A 14,407-nucleotide genomic window follows, 5' to 3' on the forward strand; every position below is an offset into this window, starting at 1 on the left:
CTGTGCTGCACCCATCAACTCGTCATTTACATCAGGTATAACTCCCAATGCAATCCCTCCCAAAAACGTTTTTTTTTTTTTTTTTTTTTTTTTGAGACGGAGTCTCGCTCTGTCACCCAGGCTGGAGTGCAGTGGCCGGATCTCAGCTCACTGCAAGCTCCTCCTCTCGGGTTCACGCCATTCTCCTGCCTCAGCCTCCCGAGTAGCTGGGACTACAGGCACCCGCCACTTCGCCCGGCTAGTTTTTTGTATTTTTTAGTAGAGACGGGGTTTCACCGTATTAGCCAGGATGGTCTCGATCTCCTGACCTCATGATCTGCCCGTCTCGGCCTCCCAAAGTGCTGGGATTACAGGCTTGAGCCACCGCGCCCGGCCGCATCTACTTCTTAAAAACAGGTAGGGTGTTGTGGGCAGAGAGGGTTATTAATCACTTTTTCTGAAAAATCAGTTTCTCCCTGATTATCACCCTGATAATCCTTGAGATCCCCCTACATCCACCTCCCATCACCACCAGCCCCATTCCTAGGAGATGGACAGACAGGGAAGAAGGAGGTCAAGGTGATCATGAAATCGGAGCGAGGCTCAGGAAAGCTGGCAGTGGGGAGTGGTGGCAGGGAGGGTGGCATTCTGATGGGGACCTTTCTGTTGAGTGTGAGGTGCCCCTCAGACTTGGGGGTTGGGTGATGCAACCAGTCATAGTCCTCTTACCTATTTGTGTTTGGGCCTGGAAATTAGTGTCTAGAGTGCCATGGGCAGTTGAGTGGGATGTATATTGCACAAGCACATTCAGCCAAGGAAGGACAAAAATCTAGCTTTGTTCCCTCACTGTGGAGCTGTATCCAGCCAGAAGAGGGAGTGACTGTTTCTGATTCACACAAACACGCTATATGGGCTAGCAGTCAGTGAATTTTTTTTAAAGTCTTAAAATGCTAGATACAAAGCCTGAGTGTTTTATTTTAACTTAAAACATATAAATGTGTATTCACTCTCCAATCTTTTGAAATGGGGCTAAGGCTTTTCTCTGAGGAGTCCACTGATCAGAATTCCAGTTCACTACCACATCTGTGATTTCCAATTTTGGCATCTTTAAAATGGAACAAGAACCCAAGACTTGTAAAGTGACCCACATGCAGACTTCTTGAAAATTTCTCTCTCACAGCTGCCTTGCTCAGGTCTTACTAGAGAGCAGTATTCTAACAACTTGACAATATTGGGTCTTTTGCTTGTTTTTTTCTCCAACATTTTAAATGAAACATTTCAAACTTACAGAAGACATTAAATAATTTTACAGTTAATACCCACGTATATCCCACCTAGATTCTACAAGTAACATTTTCTTATATTTGCTTTATCAAATATTGACTTCTCTGTCCATCCATTAATCTTAGTACTATTATTATTATTATTATTATTATTATTATTATTATCATTTAGACAGGTTCTCACTCTGTTGCCCAAGCTGGAGTGCAGTGGCACAATCTCAGCTCACTGCAGCCTCAACCTCCTGGGCTCAAGCAATTCTCCTGTCTCCGCCTCTTAAGTAGCTGGGACTGCTGGCATATGCTGACACCTGGCTAATTTTTAATTTTATTTAATTTTATTTTTTTTTTTGAGACGGAGTCTCGCTCTGTTGCGCAGGCTGGAGTGCAGTGGCGCGATCTCGGCTCACTGCAAGCTCCGCCTCCCGGGTTCCCGCCATTCTCCTGCCTCAGCCTCCTGAGTAGCTGGAACTACAGGCGCCGCCACCACGCCCGGCTAATTTTTTTTTTTGTATTTTAGTAGAGACGGGGTTTCACCGTGTTAGCCAGGATGGTCTCGATCTCCTGACCTCGTGATCCACCCGTCTCGGCCTCCCAAAGTGCTGGGATTACAGGCGTGAGCCACCGCGCCCGGCCTTTTAATTTTTTTTGTAGGTGGGGCGGTCTCACTATGTTGCCCAGACTGGCCTCGAACTTGAACTGCTGGGCTCCTGCTTCTGCCTCCCAAAGTATTGGGATTACAGGCATGAGCCTCCATGCCTGGTCATCTTACTTTTTGATGCATTTCAAAGTAAGTTGCAAATATCAGTACACTCCTTTCTAAACACTTCAACAATCTCTCTCTCTCTCTCTCTCTCTCTCTCTCTCTCTCTCTCTCTCTCTCTCTCTCTATATATATATATATATATATATATATATTTTTTTTTTTTTTTTTTTTTTTTTTTTTCCCTCTGAGGCAGAGTCTTTCTCTGTTCCCCAGGCTGGAGTGCAGTGGTGCAATCTTGGCTCACTGCAACCTCTGCCTCCTGGGTTCAAGAAATTCTCCTGTCTCAGCCTCCTGAGTAGCTGGGATTACAGGCAGGCACCACCATGCCCGGCTAATTTTTGTATTTTTAGTAAAGACAGGGTTTCACCATCTTGGCCAGGATGGTCTCAAAATCCTGACCTCAGGTGATCCGCCTGCCTTGGACTCCCAAAGTGCTGGGATTACAGGCATGAGTCACCATACCCGGCCTCAACATCTGTATCATTAACCAGAGTTCAATATTTGCTTATGAAAAAGTTACATGTGGTGGAATACACAAATCTTAAGCGGATCATTCTGAGCTTCGGCAAATTCACACACCTGTGTAACCCGAACGTGTATGAATGTAGAAAAATAGCCTGTTGCATGGCAAGAGTGACGCCATCTTGCAGCGAAACCATGATGACCGATGTTTGACTCCTGCATACCAACGTGTTCCTGTAGCATAGACAATCCCTCATAAACAATGCCTATAGCACAGATCACCCCTCATAAAGATGTTTATCTAACCTCCATAGTGGTCATGAGTTTCAAAAGAAACTCTGAGACGTGACCAGCTGCACAAGCTTTACTCTAAAAGCTTGCTATAAAGAGTATTTTCAGGAGGGAAGGTGGAGGGAGCCACCATCTTGAGGCTGCCCAAGACATTGCTTTTGCTTATAAGTCCCTATTAAATGTTTCTGAGAAACTAGATTTGTCTGCCTGTTTCTTGGGTCTCTCAGCTCCCTTGCCCTTCCTGCTCACAGAGGAACAATGAAGATGTAAAACAAGGCCATCAATCCAGAAAGTTCCCTCATGCCCCTTCCCAGCAATCCCTGACCCCCCAGCCATCGTTCTGATGTTCCACCATGGATTCGTTTTGCCTGTTCTAAAACTTCATATGAATGGAATCAGATGGCATGGACTCTTTTCTGTCTAGCTTCTTTCACTCAACATAAATGTTTTTGAGATTCATCTATAATCTATAATTTTGTGGTCTGTTTCTTATATTTTGTCAGTTTGCATATTATTTATTTATTTATTTATTTTTTGAGACAGAGTCTTACTCTCTCGCCCAGGCTGGAGTACAGTGGTGCAATCTTGGCTCACTGCAACCTTGGCCTTCCCAGGTTCAAGCAATTCTCCTGCCTCAGCCTCCCGAGTAGCTGGGATTAAGGGCACGCACCATGATGCCTGGCTAATGGTTGTAATTTTAGTAGAGATGGGGTTTCACCACATTGGCCAGGCTGGTCCCAAACTCCTGACCTCAGGTGATCCACTCGCCTTGGCCTCCCAAAGTGCTGGGATTACAGGCGTGAGCACCATGCCCGGCTTGCATATTAAATTAAATTGGGTGGTTACAATGATTCGATCAACAGCCATAAACAGATTTGCAAACAAACACAGCTGACTCTTGGCGAACTTGGAGTTGTCTGGGTGGGGCCGGGGCTCCTGCACATGCCATAGTGCACCAGATGCTTAGAAGGGCACAGTCCCTGTTGCTGTGTTTTACAGGGGACTAGACAGCATGGGGTAAGTAGAAGTTGGTTTAAAGGAGCTTATAGTAGTTTGTTTTTATCTCTTTGGGGAAGTATAATTGACATACAAGAAACTACATATTTAAAAAACAGAGTTTGGTAAGTTTTGACATGTGCATACATATACCTGTGAAATTGTCACCACAATCATGATAATTAATGTATTCATTACCCCAAAAGTTTTCTACTAGTTTTTTAGCCAGCATTTTTAAAGCATTTATTATGTGTCAGCTTAATGCTAAAGATTTTTCATGCATTTTGTGATTTGTACTCACAGCCACACTAAGAATTATCAGCCCCATTATACAGATGAGAAAACTGAGGCATAGGGAGGCGAAATGATTTGCCTCACTTTCTGATCACACCCTTTCATGTGTACACAGTTGTTCGTTTTCTTTCTTTCTTTCTCTCTTTCTCTCTTTTTCTCTTTCTCTCTTTCTCTCTTTCTTTCTTTCTTTTTGAGACACAGTCTTGCTCTGTCACCCAGGCTAGAGTGCAGTAGTGCAACCTCAGCTCACTGCAACCTCTGCCTCCTGAGTTCAAGCCATTCTCCTGCCTCAGCCTCCTGAGTAGCTGGGACTACAGGCATGAACCACCCCACACCTGGCTAATTTTGTTTTGTTTCATTTTCTAATAGAGATGGGGTTTCGCCACATGGGCCAGGCGGGTCTCAAACTCCTGACCTCGGGTGATCTGCCCACCTCAGCCTCCCAAAGTGCTGGGATTACAGGACTGAGTCACTGCACCTGGCCATGTGTATTCAGTTCTGACAGTTGTTTTTTTTTTTTTCACATTGCTAAAATTGGAATTTTGATGAAATATAGACTAGAGAAGCCACGATTTTTTTCTTTTTTTCTTTTTATTTTAATTTCTTGTGAACCCAAACTGACAGAAACCATGATTCTTAAATGTATTGTTTTGTAAGTTTTTAACTTTTATTCTGAAATAATTTCCAACTTAACAGAAACAGTTATGAGAATAGCACAAAGATTTCCCATATACCCTTCACCTCAAATCACATATTGCTAACATTTTGCCACATCTATTTTAAAATTCTGTCTCTCAGATAAATAGATAGTGTAAATGAGAAATACAATTCTAAGTCCCCCCCTCCAGCCATCTGAATGGATTTCCTCCTCAGCCAGGGCCCTGCATTTAACTTGAGAGACTCTTTTGGGACGTGATGGGAAGTGGGAGTCGAACATGCCTCCTTATACCTCCCCAACATTAATATCAACACAGACTTTAAGTCTGATAAGAAACATTTTACAACTTGTTCTCTCTGAAGCCTGCTTCCTGAAGGCTTCCTCTGCAAAAACTTTGGTCTCCACAATATCTTAACCCAGACATTCATTTCTATTGATCCCAGGTCTTTAGATAAACTCAACCAATTGCCAACCAGAAAATGTTTAAATCTACCTATAAGCTGGAACACCCTCCTCCCCCGACCTCTACTTCAAGTTGTCCCGCATTTCTGGACCAAACCAATGTATTTCTTAAATGTATTTGATTGAAGTCTCATGCCTCCCTAAAATGTACAAAAACAAGCTGCACCCTGACCACCTGGGGCACATGTTCTCAGGACCTCCTGAGGGCTGTGTCATGGGCCCTGGTCACTCATATTTGGCTCAGAATAAATTTCTTCAAATATTTTACAGTGTGACTCTTTTCATCCATGATTGATTGATTGATTGATTGATTGATAGATAGATAGATAGATCTGAATCATTTGAAAATAAGTTGCAGGCATCATGCCTCTATTTTTCTAAAGATTTCAGATGAACAAGGATCTAGTTTTTTGTAACTGTAGTATAATTATTAAAATTAGGAAATTTAACAATAAATAATATACTATTATCTAGTTTATCGTCCATGTTCAAGTTTTGCCAACTTTTCCAATAATGTCCTTTATAGCAAATCTTTTCCAGTGCAGTATTCAGTTCAAAATTACATGTTTCATTTAGTTATTACATATCTTTTGTCTCCTTTAAACTGGAACAGCTCCTTTCTTTTTCTATCTTAGAAAAAGGCATTTTTAAAGAGACAGGCCAGTTATTTTGTAGACTGTCCCCAAACTTCCATTTGTCTAATGTTTTCTCATGATTATGTACTTTTGGGGGAAATACCAGAGAAGTGTGGTTTGTCCTGTTATTCTTGATGTTAACTTTGATCACTCAGTTAAGGTGCAGTCTGTCAGGTTTCTCCACTATATTGTCATTTTTTTTTCCTTTGTAATTGATAAGCTGTTTGGCATTCAACTTGTAAGGAAGAGCTCTCCTTTGCTCCCATTTATTTCTTTATTAACAGCATAGACTCATGGATTCTTATTTTATTCAGGGTATAATAATATATTACTATCATTATGCTGATGTTTCAGTGTCACAAAGAGGCAGGATTTGAACCCAGGTATTTCTGATTCCAAAGCCTACGTTCTTAATGTCTGTATTAGTCTGTTTTCACACTGCTATAAAGAACTACCTGAGACTGGGTAATTTATGAAGCAAACAAGTTTAATTGACTCACAGTTCCACAGGCTTAACAGGAAACCTGACTGGGAGGCCTCAGGAAACTTACAAGTAATGGCAGAAGGTGAAGGGGAAGCAAGGACCTTCTTTACATGGTAGCAAGAAAGAGAGAAAGAGTGCGGAAGTTCCACACCCTTTTAAACCATCAGATCTCATGAGAACTCACTATCACAAGAAAAGCAAGGGGGAGATCCGCCCCCATGATCCAATCACCTCCCACCAGGTACCCCCCCAACACTGAGAATTACAATTCGATGTGACATTTAAGTAGGGACACAGACCAAATCATATTAATGTCTATGCTACTTGCAGCTGTATTATCTTGAGCAAATCACTTAACCTCTCTAAAACTCAGCTTTATTGGAAGAGGTATGTGTGATGGATGACAAAGATCTTCAGGGGAAAGTCTGTGTCTTTCACACTCAGCTGTTCTAGGACTAACTCCCTCTTCCCTGCCAGGACCTCAGCACAATTCTGCTCAACCAACTTCAAGCTGCACCAGCCTCTGCCTTGTCCATTGATAGAGGCTTGCCACACACCAGTGAGTCATACCCAGTCCTTGCCAAATCTGAGGCTACTCCATCAGACCGGGTCCCAGAGTAAAACAACATGCAGCAGACACTGCTGAGCTGCAATGCATATGGAGCATGACCAATAAAGAAACTTCTGTCATCATCAGCCACTGAGGTTTTGGAGTTGTTTGTCCCTGTAGCATAATCTCATCTACCATTCCCTGTGCTAGGTTCTGGAAGTACAACAGGAACCAAGACAAACAGCCCCTGCCCTCATGGAGTTTACAGTCTACTTGGGAAGACAGATGTTAATCAAATGAATAATTATTAAGTCACATGATATTAAGGGCTACAAAAGCAAAGGACCTGGTACCCAGATAGTATCTGCCAGGGATACCAGCTTCATCAGGAAAACCAGGTAGGGATTTTAAGGAAGCAACATTAAAGTTAAGGCCTTAAAAGTGAGCTGGAGTCAGCCAGGTGAAGGGCAGGCAAGATCCTCCAGCAGAGGGAACAGCATGTGCAAAGGCCCTGTGGCAGGAAGAGAGCCTGCTGGGTTCCCGAGCTTTTCAAGTTTGCTGCTTCAATTGCCTCTCAATTCCATGAGCCCCAATGTCCCACTGATACATTTCCTTTGTACTTAAATTAGTTGTTTTCCACCAAAGGAATAAAATGGGTACACTTAATATTTTAGGTAGGAATATGGAGCCATAGTTCCTACACACTTGTGTGGGAATCACATTAACCTGAGTCTTTCAAATAAATTTCCACCTCAATGGACTCATTTGCCAGAAAGAAGTTCCTATTCTAACGCATCTGTGGGCCCATCTGGCTTCTCCAAGAAATGATCAAAAGTATCCTCTCGAGCAATAAGTATTGACAAGCACTCTGATTTCCGTTATCCTTTTGTTGACTCTTCAGAAAGAGTTCTTGGCACTATCCCATACAATGGTCAGGGCAGCAGAAGCCCAGGGGCCTCTTCGAGCAACACTGACACCTGTTACCGCCTCCCATTCCTGTGTCAGGGGTAATCTCCTGGGATAATCTGAGACAAACAGAACAAAAAAGATTCTCCATCCTCTGGGCAACTGAACTCAAGAGAGTCTGCCTAAATCTGCTCTTCCCTAGGTTTTACGCATTTCAGTAAATCCATCTATTTTTCAAGCCAAAATTCCGAGAATGACCCTTGAGTCCTCTCCTCAACCCACCAAAGATAAAGGAATCTGGGGGAGCACAGAGGTAAGCCATCATGGCTGTTGCAGAGACCAAAACAGCAGGTCAGTGTGACTGAACCTCTGAGAATGAGAAGGGAGCAACTTGAGTCATGGTCATATCACACAGGGTCTTACAGGCCAAGGAGAGGAGCAATGGATTGATTTTGTTACTGGTGGTGAATCCATATGGGTCTGCAGCAACCTCAGTTCTTTCCTCCTCAGAAGACAGAACTCGATCCAGGTGGCATAAGTGAGAAACCGAAGCAAGTTTCCAGAGCAGGAGTAAAAGTTTTGTAACCGCCCAAGGGGTTCACCTTGCCTGCTGCCTAGACAGAGCCAATATCAAGATAGAGGAATTACGATGGAGAAAGTAATTCACGTAGAGCCAGCTGTGTGGGAGATCGAAATTTTATTATTACTCAAATCAGTCTCCCTGAGCATTTGGGGAGCAGAGTTTTTAAGGATAGCTTGATGGGTGGGGGGAAGCCAGTGAGCCAAGAGTGCTGATTGGTCAGAGATGAAATCATAGGGAGTTGGAGCTGTCTTCTTGCATTCAGTCAGTTCCTGGGTGGGGGCCACAAAATCAGATGAGCCAGTTTATTGATTTGAGTGGGGCCAGCTGATCCATCAAGTGCAGGGTCTGCAAAATATCTCAAGCACTGATCTCAGGAGCAGTTTAGGGAGGGTCAGAATCTTGTAGCCCCCAGCTGCATGACTCCTAAACCATAATTTCTAATCTTGTGGCCAATGTTAGTCCCACGAAGGAAATCTAGTCTCCGGGCAAGAAGGAAGTTCGCTTTGGGAAAGGGCTGTTACCGTCTTTGTTTAAACTATAAAGCATAAACTAAGTTTCTCCCAAAGTTAGTTCGGCCTACGCCCAGGAATGAACAAGGACAGGTTGGAGGTTAGAAGCAAGAGTCTGTTAAGTTGGATCTCTTTCACTGTCTCAGTCATAATTTTGCAAAGGTGGTTTCGGTTTATTAAAAAGCTTTAGAGCAGGAATGAAAGGAAGTAAAGTACACTTGGAAGGGGGCCAAGCTGACAACTTGAGAGAGTCAAGTATGTGGTTTGACCTTTGACTTGGGGTCTTAGACGGTGGCATGCTTCCAGGGTTGCCTTACTTCTCCACTGATTCTTCCCTTGAGGTGGGCTGTCTGCATGCACAGGGGCCTGCCCACATTTGGGAGGGGCCGCATGCGCAGTGTGTTTACCGCAGTTTGTATATGCTCACTTGAGGCATTCTTCCCTTACCATTCAGAGTGTTCCTAGAAGGCCACATACCACTTAAACCCCACCATTTTGCCTCGTAGTGCGCATGCTTGAGCCCACTCACCCAACTCCTATGATCTTATCAGGAAGCTGCTGATCACCAGTTTCAGGTGTTTCTGTCTACGGCCTTTCCTGATGCCAGCTGCAGCCAATCATTATTTTAGTGAGACAGTTTTAACAACTGCCTGGCCACCACCTGATGGTCACCTGACAATCCTGGTGGATGGGGAGGCAGGGGGAAGAGCTCTCCTGCCCTGACCATGTCCAACTAACTACCTACTGAATAACACATCAGCAAGTCCTGACAGCCCTGCCTCCAAAGAAAGTCACAAACTAGCCTACTTTCCTGTATCACCACTGCCTCCATGCTTAACCAGACCATCACCACCCAGACCTGCCTCCATCTCCCCACCACCTCCCCACTTCCTCTCTTGCTCTCCAATTCATTTACGTAAGCTACAGTGATATTTTAAAAATGCAAGTCATGGCCGGGAGCAGTGGCTCATTCCTGTAATCCCAGTACTTTGGGAGGCTGAGGTGGGTGGATCACCTGAGGTCAGGAGTTTGAGACCAGCCCGGAGTCTGACCAACATGGTGAAACCCTGTCTCTACAAAAAAATACAAAAAATTAGCTGGGCATGGTGGCAGGTGCCTATAATCCCAGCTACTCAGGAGGTTGAGGAAGTAGAATCGCTTGAACCCGGGAGGCGGAGGTTGCAGTGAGCCGAGATTGCACCAGTGAGCCGAGATTGCACCATTGCACTCCAGCCTGGGCAACAAGAGCAAGACTTGGTCTCAAAAAAAAAAAAGCAAGTCAGATCAGATCACTTTCCACTTTAAAACCTCCCACTGACCCTCCCATTTCTTTAGGAGGATTTAGATGGACTGGAAAGCAAGAGAAGAAGTGGGAAGAGATGGTGGGGAGGTGGAGACAGGTGTCAGGGTGGTGGTGGCTTGGTCAAGCATGGAGGCAGTGGTGATATAAGAAGATCGGCTAGGTTGTGACTTATTTTGGAGGCACGGCTGCCATGACTTGCTGATTGGGTAAATCAATCAGCCTAAGCTGTGAACTAAGACAGTTCACACGGCTTTCAGTGTCTGGCACATGGTAAGAGCGTGATATATAGTTATCGCTTGTACCATTGATAGGTGGATGAAAGTTTAGTAAGATTAGGCAGTTCCCCATTTTACCATTAGGTGTCACCAAAGACCTGGCTAAAACAGCACGCTTGCTTCCCAGCTGAGAAAGCCCTGAGAAGTGTGGAACAAAAGGGCCTTAGAGTTGGGAAACTTTCCCAAGGTCAGGAAAGTAGGTCAGGGATTTAAACCCAGTTGTCCTGACACCTTAAAAGCCATGGTGGGGAGAGGCCCTCCCTGCCAGGGCTCCCACAGTGCCTCCAGTTCCTGGGATAATTTTACATATTTGTAATAATAGGTGACTAAGGGTGCTAACTATGTAACCTGTGCTAGTCTTTTTTTTTTTTTTTTTTTTTTTTTTGAGATGGAGTTTTGTTTTTGTCACAAAGGCTGGAATGCAATGACAGGATCTCTGCTCACTGTAACCTCTGTCTCCTGGATTCAAGTGATTCTCCTACCTCAGCCTCCCTAGTAGCTGGGATTACAGGCACCCACCACCACACCTGACTAATTTTTGTATTTTTAGTAGAGATGGGATTTCACCATGTTGGCCAGGCTGGTCTCGAACTCCTGACCTTAGGTAATCCATATGCTTTGGCCTCCCAAACTGCTGGGATTACAGGTGTGAGCCACTGCGCCCGGCCAACCAATGTTATTCTAAGCTTTTTATAATAAAAACTCATTGAATTCCCACAAATGATCACATGAGGTAGATTCAAATGTGTCCCCATTTCACAGATGGAGAAACTGAGGGACAGAGAGGTTTATTAACTTGCTCAACAACATACAGCCGGTAAATGTAGAATGGAAATGAACCCTTGCATTCTGGCTGCAGTCTGCACCATCCTGGAGCTTACTCCATTCTCTGGTCACCTTGGTAATAATGTTTTTTATCCCTTTTAAAATCTTTTGATATCACATAGCTTCCTTAGTGCTTTAACATTTAACTATTGTTCCATTACAGGTTGAATTTCCTGAATAGGTAAGTACTGGTAACGAGATAATGTCGATTTTTTTAAAAAAGTAATTGTCAAGCAGAGTGATGCATAGGAAAGTAAGTATTGTGATTTCACAAAACATTGTTCTATTCATAACATAACCATTTCCTGATTCTTTATCATTTAGCCCCAAATTTGCCATCCAGTCTCAACTGAATTCCGTGGACCTGGTTAACAGCTGAATCAGAAACTAGGAGGATTACATGACAAAGGCAGGAGCTCGGTCTGGCCTTTCAATTGTTCCCTTATTCATTCAACAGTTACCGCCTCTTCCTTCCTACCAGACCCAAAATGAGTCCTGCCCTCCAAGAGCTCACGGTCTCATGGGGATTAACAGACAGGAAATGCACATGCATTGGCATTGCATAATTGCCCATCTCTCCAGACTGTCTGTAGAAGCCTTTTAAGGCAACATCTCTCTCTCTCTCTCTCTCTCTCTCTCTATATATATATATATATATATATATATTTTTTTTTTTTTTTTTTTGAGATAGGGTCTTGCTCTGTCACCCAGGTTAGAGTGCAGTGGCATGATCAAGGCTCACTTGCAGCCTCAACTTCCCAGACTCAAGCGATCCTCCCACCTCAGCCTTCCAAGTAGCTAGGACCACAGGTGCGCACCACCACGCCCAGCTAATTTTTTTATTTTTATTTTTTATAGAGACAAGGTTTCACCATCTTGCCCAGGCTGGTCTCAAACTCCTGAGCTCAAGTGATTCACCTGCCTCAGTCTCCCAGAGTGTTGGGATTATAGGCATGAGCCACTATGCCCAGCTCTTATCCTCTTTTCTATCTTCCATGCCTAGCACAGTGCCTGGCACATTTTTGGTAACCAAAAAATATTTAATGAATTTCTAAGGCTTCATGGAGGAGGTGGCATTTGATCTGGGCCTTTAAAGACTGGGGAAGATCTCGACAGATGAGGACAGGGGAGAGGGGACACCCCCTCAAGAAGAGTGACAAGGTCATTTTAGAAAGATCATCCTGGGCCAGGCATGGTGGCTCATTCCTGTAATCCCAACACTTTGGGAGGCCAGGCAGGCAGATCACCTGAGGTCAGGAGTTTGAGACCAGCCTGGCCAACATGGTGAAACCCATCTCTACTAAAAATACAAAAATTAGCTGGGCATGGTGGTGCGCACCTGAACTCCCAGCTACTTGGGGAGGCTGAGGAGGGAGGATCGCTTGAACCTGGGAGGCAGAGGTCACAGTGAGCTGAGATTGCACCACTGCACTCCAGCCTGGGCAACAGAGTAAGACTTCATCTCAAAAAAAAAAAAAAAAAAAAAAAAGATCATCCTGGGTGGAAGATGAAGGTTCTGGGTGAGACAGGCAACAGAGAGACCAGTGAGGAGGCTGCTGCAGGGTTCAGGGGAGAAGGGATGGTGGCTTGGACCAAACTTTGGTGGCAGTGAGGACAGAAAAGGCCTAAAGAAAATTCAGGTGCAATGGGCAAGAGTTGAGGTGTATGGAGCAAGAGGGAGCAGGAGTCATGGGTGACTCCAGGTGTCTGGTGGGTGGGAGCAAGTTGGGGAAGTCTTGGTAGGAAGTTGAGTTCGTCTCAGCAAAATTTTAGGGCAGAATGACCTTCCAGGTCCCTCAAGTCAGAGCCGGTATTGGTGGTGTTTCCACAGCCTGGAACTGAGCTGGGAAGGTAGAGTAATCTTGAGGGTAGAGGGGAAAGGGTTCAGCTGAGCGGGAGCAAATTCCATGTGCATTAGAAACCCTGCCTCAGCTTCCCCAGTTTTCTGAGCCCCAGGGAGAAAGGGTTGGCCTCTGAGGCCTTGTACATACTAACATTCAGCCTGAAGTTACTGGAAGGTGGTGTCCCCGCAAAACAGACCTGATCCTTGTTTAGCAGCATGCCACATTCCATGGGATGGCAGCACCCCTTCCTTTCTTCTGTTTTTCTTGTTTTTGTTTTTGAGATGGAATCTCGCTCTGTTGCCCAGGCTGGAGTGCAGTGGTGCGATCTCGGCTCACTGCAACCTCCGCCTCCCAGGGTCAAGGGATTCTCAGCCTCTTGGGTAGCTGGGATTACAGGCACATGCCACCACACCCAGCTATTTTTAATATTTTTAGTAGAGACGGGGTTTCACCATGTTGGCCAGGCTGGTCTCAAACTCCTGACCTCATGATCCGCCTGCCTTGGCCTCCCAAAGTGCTGGGATTACAGGAGTGAGCCACCACTCCTGGCCCCTTTCTTCTATTTTTCTTGAGTTAGAACATACATAAAGTACATAAAGCCCCCAGTCTTTTTTCTTTCTTCCCCGCACCCCCCCCCCCATTCTCCCCGCAAGACAGGGTCTCATTCTGTCACCCAGGCTGGAGAGCAGTGGCATGATCTTGGCTCACTGCAGCCTCCGCCTCCCCTAGTCTTATGGTGAATTTTTACTTGAATTTTCACTTATGTAATCACCAGCCAGAAGAAGATATAATCCTTCCAGCACCCCAGAAAAGCTCCTCTTGCTCCTTTCCCATCCCTACTCGCGACCTGACCCAGATAACTGCTATTTTGATTTCTAACCCTATAGATTAGTTGAGCTTTACATGAATGGATTAATATGGCATATACTGTTTTGTATCTGGCTTCTTTTAGTCCACATACTATATGTGAGATTAATTGGTGTTATTACATGTAACAGTAGTTTGCTCTTTTATACGTAAAACACAGTATTCCATTGCATGAACATGCCACAATTTATCCATTCTCCGGTGATGGACATTGAACCATTTCTAATTTGAGCTATGAATAAGTCTGCTATGAACATTCTTGCACAAGTCTTCATGTAGACATAGGCACTCATTTCTCTCGGGTATATACCTAGGAGTGGAAATCCTAGATCACAGCATAGGTGTATGTTTAGATTTTGTAGATACTATCAGTTTCCAAAGGAGCTGTACCAATTTCCTCTGCTGTCAGCACTGTGCAAGAATTTGTTGCTCCATAGC

The sequence above is a fragment of the Macaca thibetana genome, chromosome 10 (assembly GCF_024542745.1).
Source record: "Macaca thibetana thibetana isolate TM-01 chromosome 10, ASM2454274v1, whole genome shotgun sequence".
Taxonomy (NCBI): domain Eukaryota; kingdom Metazoa; phylum Chordata; class Mammalia; order Primates; family Cercopithecidae; genus Macaca; species Macaca thibetana.